A 6,905-nucleotide genomic window follows, 5' to 3' on the forward strand; every position below is an offset into this window, starting at 1 on the left:
TAAAGAAGAAAGGGAAAGGTGTGTTCTCCTACCTCTTTTCTGGAGCCAAACTTAGTCATTATACTTGTTTCTTCAGTTTCTAGTGTTTGGTTATTCCTTCCATATATATTGCTATAGATAAATATTTTTATGATGTTTCACTTTTTGTGGGTTCATATAATTCTTACCATGTTTCCTTGAGTTTAGCATGTTCATTTTCTTACAGTGCAATAATATTCCACTATTTCCATGAACCACACCCTTGTTTGGACATTACATTTGCCCAAATTGATAGGTATCTACTTTGAATCTAAATTCTTGCTAGTACAAAAAGTGCTGCTATAAATATTTTAGTGTATGTGAAGCCTTTTTGTAAATCATTGACCTCCCTAAAGTTTATGACTAGCAGTGTAACCTCTGGTCAAAGGGTATGGTCATTTTAGTTACTTTCCTAGATAGTTGCAAATTGTTCTTCAGAATGGTTGGACCAATTCATAGTTCCACTAAAGATGCATTACTGTCCCTAGCTTTCCAAAACCTCTCTGGCATTGATTATTCTTATCTTTTCTCATCGCTGCCGAAGCTCTAGGAGTGAAATAAACCCTCAGAATTATTTTGATTTCCATTTCTCCTATTAGTGATTTGGAAGTCATTAATATGGTTATTAACAGTTTTTTTTTAGCAACCTATTCATGTTCTTTGACCACACACGTATCAAAAATGGCCTTTAGTCTTATTTATTTGTGTTATATATGTATATGTATACACATATATACACACATACATGTATATATATTTATATATGTTTATATTATATATAATATATATTTTCCCCATGAAAAAGCTTTTTGATTTCATGTAGTCACAATTATCTGTTTTTTGTTTGTGATTGTCTCTAATCTTTCTTTGGTTAAAAATTCTCCCCCCTAGCTATTACTGTGAAAAGTACCCAACCTGGTTCTCAGCTAATTTTTTTAAAGTCACGACCTTTAATATTAGGACCCCGTATCCATTTTGAACTTGTTTTGTAGATGTCATAAGATGTTGGTCTGAACCTAATTTCTTCCAGTCTGCTTTATAATTTCCCCAATAATTCCTGTCATTTAGAGAATTTTTACCCTAGTTATTTTTATTCCTGGCTTTATTGAACACTGGATTATTGCATTTAGTTGTGTCTAATTCTTCCTTATCTAATCTGTTCCATTGATCTACTTTTCTAATTTTTAATGAGTGCCAAATAATTTGATGATTACTCCTTCATCATATAATTTGATTTCTAAGAGTGCTTTTGCCCTTCCGTTCCTACTTTCTCCCTCCCCACATTGTTTCCCTTGAGATTGTTGCTCTAAATTAATTTTGTTATTATTTTGTCTAGCTGTACCAGCAATCCCCAAAGCAGTTTGACTGGTATAATAGTAAATCTGTAATTGAATTTTGGTAGTATCATTTTAATTATATTAGTGAAGTCCAGCCATGAGCACTGAATGAGTTCTAATTATTTAAGTTCTTTCTAAGGAGCATTTTGTATTTTTATTTATAAAGGTCTTTAGTGTGCATTTGCTGATTGACTTCCAGATATTTTTTACATTTTCTACTTGTTTTGAATGTCACTTTTCTTTGTTATTTCCTTCTAGATTTTGCTATTGCTGTATAGAAATGCTGTTGACTTTTGAGGATTTTGTGTCCTTCTCTTTTAGGGAAGTTATTATCTGGCTTAGTTTCTCTGCTAATTCTCAAGAATTTTCCTACGTAAGTCATCATTTCACCAAAAATAGGTATTGTTTTGTCTTGACCTTGCCTTTCTGTTTTTAATTTATTTCTCACATATTATTGCTACTGCTAGCAATTTCTAGAACTACTGAATAACAGTTGGGAAACAGCATCCTTCCTTGACTCCTATATTTATTGGGAAAGCTTTCACTATGTCCTTATTGTATAAAATCCTAGCTTTAGGTTTTATATTTATACTTTTTAAAAAACATATTAAAAACAATATCCTTCTATACTTATACTTTTTTGAGTGTTTTGTCAGTGTCTTTGTTCCAGAAATATTAACATGTTGTTTCTTAAGAGCAACCTTTTTAATTAATGTTGCTGCACTTAGTACTAATGATCTCCAAACAAATTGGAAGGAGAAACTTTCAAAATATAGATAACAAGAAGAAAAAAATCAAAATCATGTGGGAAGAGAATAAGGTACATATTATCTCCATCAACTTGTCTGCTCCTGAGTTGATGCAAAGACATTTTTAGTGAGCTATATAAGATGAGCTTGTATCCCAATACTCTTATTCAATTATAAAAAGCAGTTATTTTATCCACCTGTTTAATAGTTCCCAGAACATTATATTTAAAAGACTAATAGAAGGAAAACAGTTTGTTCTACGACAGTTTATATCTCAACTCTATTGAAAAAGATGAGAAAGAAATGATAATAAAATGCTTCAGTTTCCTCATTTATTAAATGAAGGTAATAGAGTGGATGATCTCTGTGATCCCTTCCAACTCTACATCTGTTTTGCAATGAATAGTAAAGACTCTAGTAGTCCAGGAATTTGGAGAAAGGAGTAATCAGGATGGGTTGGAATAATTTTACAAGGTTTCAGGACTTGAGATCAATAGCCTTTGGATAATCTTCTCATTCTAGATAGACATTCTAAGAGATAATTGTGAACCTCTAAGAAGCAAAACAACGGAAATACTTCCAATGTCTGGGCCTCAATATTCTCACCTTTAAAATAAAATAAAATAAAATAAGAAGACTTAGAAGCAGATTTTTATGGCATTTTCAGATTGTATCTTACTTGGTCCTCACATCAACCCTTTTAGGTAGATACCATAGCTATTATTACTCCTTTACTAACAGAGGAGAAAACTGAGGCGCATAGAAGTAGTCCTTCATAAGATCCTAGATTTGAGTTGGAAGGGACCTAGGAGGATATCTAGTACAACTTTCTCATTTATCAGATGAGGAAACTGAAACCCAGGAGGGTTAAACGATTTTCACTGGGTCAAATCCTACCTTTGATATATATTACCTGTGTGACCACAGCAAATTACTGACCGTTATAGCCCCTGATATACACTTTTGCTAGATAGTATGCCAGATGTAGAATATGAACTCAGGTCCTTTGACTCCACTATACTGTTCTGGCTTCTAGCTCAGGGACACATGACAAGTAATTATGAGAACCAGGATTTAAATTTATGACTTTCTGACTTCAAGTTCCTGATTTTTTTAATACCATATTGTTCCTACAGGAGATTAAAGTAGATTATCTCTAAGGCCCCACCATAGAATTATTGAAAGAACAGGCACAACAAATGGTCCAAGATGACTAACTATAACTGGGGAAAATATGACACTGGGAAGCTAACATTGAAAAGGGAAACTATATGCCATGTCCTTGTAAACGCTTTCTCCTACTCCTTGTGTAAGTATGTCTCTAAACACAATTTACCAGTCATAGAATTTACCTTATCAGTCATTCAAATGGAATTCAAAAAAGAAATGCTTCCTGACCTGAAATTCAAGTTAACATTCTTTTTCTTCATGCCAGTGTCTTTCTGAAAAAGAGGGCTCAGCATTAGAACTCTTGAGATGGGATGCCCTTTGACTAGACAGGCTAGAACTCCTAGCTCTGTACCATACCCAAGATAGGAGGCAGCTGAAGTCAAAAGTTTCCTACATAGCTCAGTAGAGAGGATCCTGGACTAGAAGTTGGTGACCAGGGTTTTAGTTCTTACCCTACTACTTCTGTTTCTTTAGCTGTAAAACAGGATTGATCCAGTAACCTTCCGAGAATGGCAAGATGTTCAAATACGTATGTGGAAGTGATGTGATGTGAAAATAGGAATCCGCCCCTTCTCTGCTCTGACACTGCCACCCCTCTGGTGCAGATCCTCATCACCTCATGCTTAGATTTTTGCAGTAGCCGTTGGAGGGCCTACCTGCCTCAAGTCTCTCCGCACTCCAATCCACCTTCCAGCCAGCCACTAATGTGATCTTTCCTAAAGCATAGGTCTCACTATGTCACTCTTCCATTTAGTAAAGGCTAATGGCTCCCTGTTGCTTCCAGGACCCTGTTGCTTCCTCAATCCGCATTCAAGGTCTTTCATAATCTGGCCCCCTCCTATGTTTCTAGTCTTCTTACACCTTACTCCCTGCCATATACTCTTCAATTCAGTGACACTGGCCTCCTGGCTATTCTCCTTTTCTCAGTTCCAGGCATTTTTTTTCTGGCTGTCCTCCATGCTTGGAATGCTCTCCCTCCTATCTTCCCTGGCTCTCTTTAAGTTCCAACTAAAATCCTATCTTCTATAGAAAGCCTTTCCCAGCCCCTCTTAATTCTAGTGCCTTCCCTCTGTTAATTATTTACTATTTACCTTATATATAGCAAGTTTGTATATATCTGTTTGCTTGTTGTCTTTCCCATTAGATTGTAATCTCCTTAAGGCCAGAGACTGTCTTTTCCCTCTTTTGTATCCCAGCACTTAGCACAGTGCCTGGCACGTTGGAACTTGTTTATTAACTGATTAACTCTTTCCAAATACTTCAATTCTAGTGCTCTTTCTACTGTACATTTGCACATATTGTTAATAGCGGAATAGCTCAAATCACTGGTAGAACCCTTCAGTCCATTTCATTACATTCAATTGTAATTCATTATATCATTATACTTAGCATAAAAGTAGGTATTATGTATGTGTATATATGTGTGTATATGTATATGCATATATGTATGGATTTATATTAATATTATAGTTATAATTATATTATATAATATATTATATTTATATAATATATAAAATAATTATAATATATTATTTTTATACAATATGTTATGCAATATATAATCTTATATTATATTATATATAATTATATATAATATTATATAATATATGATATGATACATTATATAATATTCAATGTATTATATTATATTTATAATATTATATTATATTTAATGGATGTATATCCATTACATCTGTAAATGTGAACATACAAATATATGTATAAATGTGTCTTTATGTTGATAAATATGCACATGTATATGTTTATATATACTTACTAGATCAGGAGTTCTTAGGATCCCTGAAATTAGAAAGAAATATTTTTATAATTATATTTGATATACTTTGTTTGTAACCCTATGTATTTTATTTTGTGCATTTAAAAACATTATTCTGAGGAGTCAGTAGGCTTCACCAGATAGCAAAAGGGGCCATGACACAAAGAAAGTTGAGTCCCTAAACTAGATAGATATAGGCAGTTAGGGGGAGCCATAGGGCACAGAGCAGTGGGCCTGGAGTCAGGACGACTTGAGTTCCAATCTAGCCTCAGACACTTCCTGGCTGTGTAACCCCAGGCAAGTTACAACTTCTGTTTGTCTCAGTTTCCTCAACTATAAAATGGGGAAAACCATAGCATCTACTTCCCAGGCTTGTTATGAAGATCAAATGAGATAATATTTGTGAAGTGCCAGGCAGGTAGTAGGTGCTATATAAATGCTAGCTACTGTTATTATAATTATATATATATATAATCTCCAGATTATATATATTCATGTATATGCACATATGTGTATATAATGTTGGCAGGTATATGTGCAAGGTCCAAATAGAGATTTTGTCTTTAACTTATAATTTCATTGGTATAAAAAATTTCCAGTGGAAGATCCCTCCATTGGGGTAGATCAGTGATTGGTCTATAATTTATAGTCATGGAGTGATGTGTGAGGCACTGAGAGGGTCAGTGATCCAGAGTCTTCCAAACTCCCCAGCCAGGCCTCTGTCAAATGAGATTATATTTGTAAAGTACTTAGCACAGTGACTAGCACACAATCAGCATTTAATAAATGCTTATTCTTCCCCCTCCCTCCATACTCCTTCACCACACTGATACTCATATGTATTGTACATATACATACCGGTCAATTGTGTGTACCTGTGTACACATATATGTTGATGTAAATGTGAGCATATATATATGTTCTCTGTTCATGTTTATATGTGAAGTGCATGTGTATAGCTATCTATTACAATTTATATGAAATTCTGGTTCATGTATGTATCACTGCCATACTATAATTGCAACTTTGGCAAAAATATTGCCTTCCAAAAGTTATGTCTTTCAGTTTTCCATTATGTTACCTCTGAGAAGAAACTGTTTTTCTTTGTGTCAATCACTTTACTTTCACACGACTTCTTCCTCTAAGAGAATCAGCTGATGTGTTGAAAGGATATCTTGTTATATGTTGTACTAATCCCCTTCAGGAGTACACTAGCAAGTCGGTGTTATGTAGGTTAATAGTTTGTCTGGGATCAGGTATTTATATTTAGCGAACATACTGAAATAGTAGCAACATTTACATCTAGAAGGCATTCATTTTTATTAGACAATCTCATGCTTTATAGACTGCTACACTCTGTCTCGGCCTGCCTGAATAATTTAAGACTCCAGATTTTACATTCAGCAGGAAACCTTTGTAAGTTCAATGTATAATTAAGGGAAAAACTAGCTCCTTGCCATTTATTAAACTGTAGGGTGTGAGTGCTCCCCCTTGGAAGCAGAAATCATCCTGATTTTTAGTTTTATAGCAGCTATGATTTTATCATTATCTCCACAGAGAAGACTGTTTTGGAAGGACAGACTCATAACCTCTTCTTTATTCAAATGAGGGTGTAAAAATTTGAATGAAGGAAATGACAATGATACTGAAGTTAATTTGGAGAGTGCTAAAGAAATAATTGGAAGAGGAATCCTCCTTTATGGATACCTATTTTAATAATAATTGATAAAAAAGAATGCAAAGGAAATACTGGCAAAAAAAAGTCATGGAGTGATGTAATACATTACCCTCCAACTATTTAGCCCAAAATTCATGGTCTAGCATACAAGATAATGAAGACTTACAAAATAATAA

Source organism: Vombatus ursinus, unplaced genomic scaffold (assembly GCF_900497805.2).
Source record: "Vombatus ursinus unplaced genomic scaffold, bare-nosed wombat genome assembly UNPS02014820.1, whole genome shotgun sequence".
Lineage (NCBI taxonomy): Eukaryota > Metazoa > Chordata > Mammalia > Diprotodontia > Vombatidae > Vombatus > Vombatus ursinus.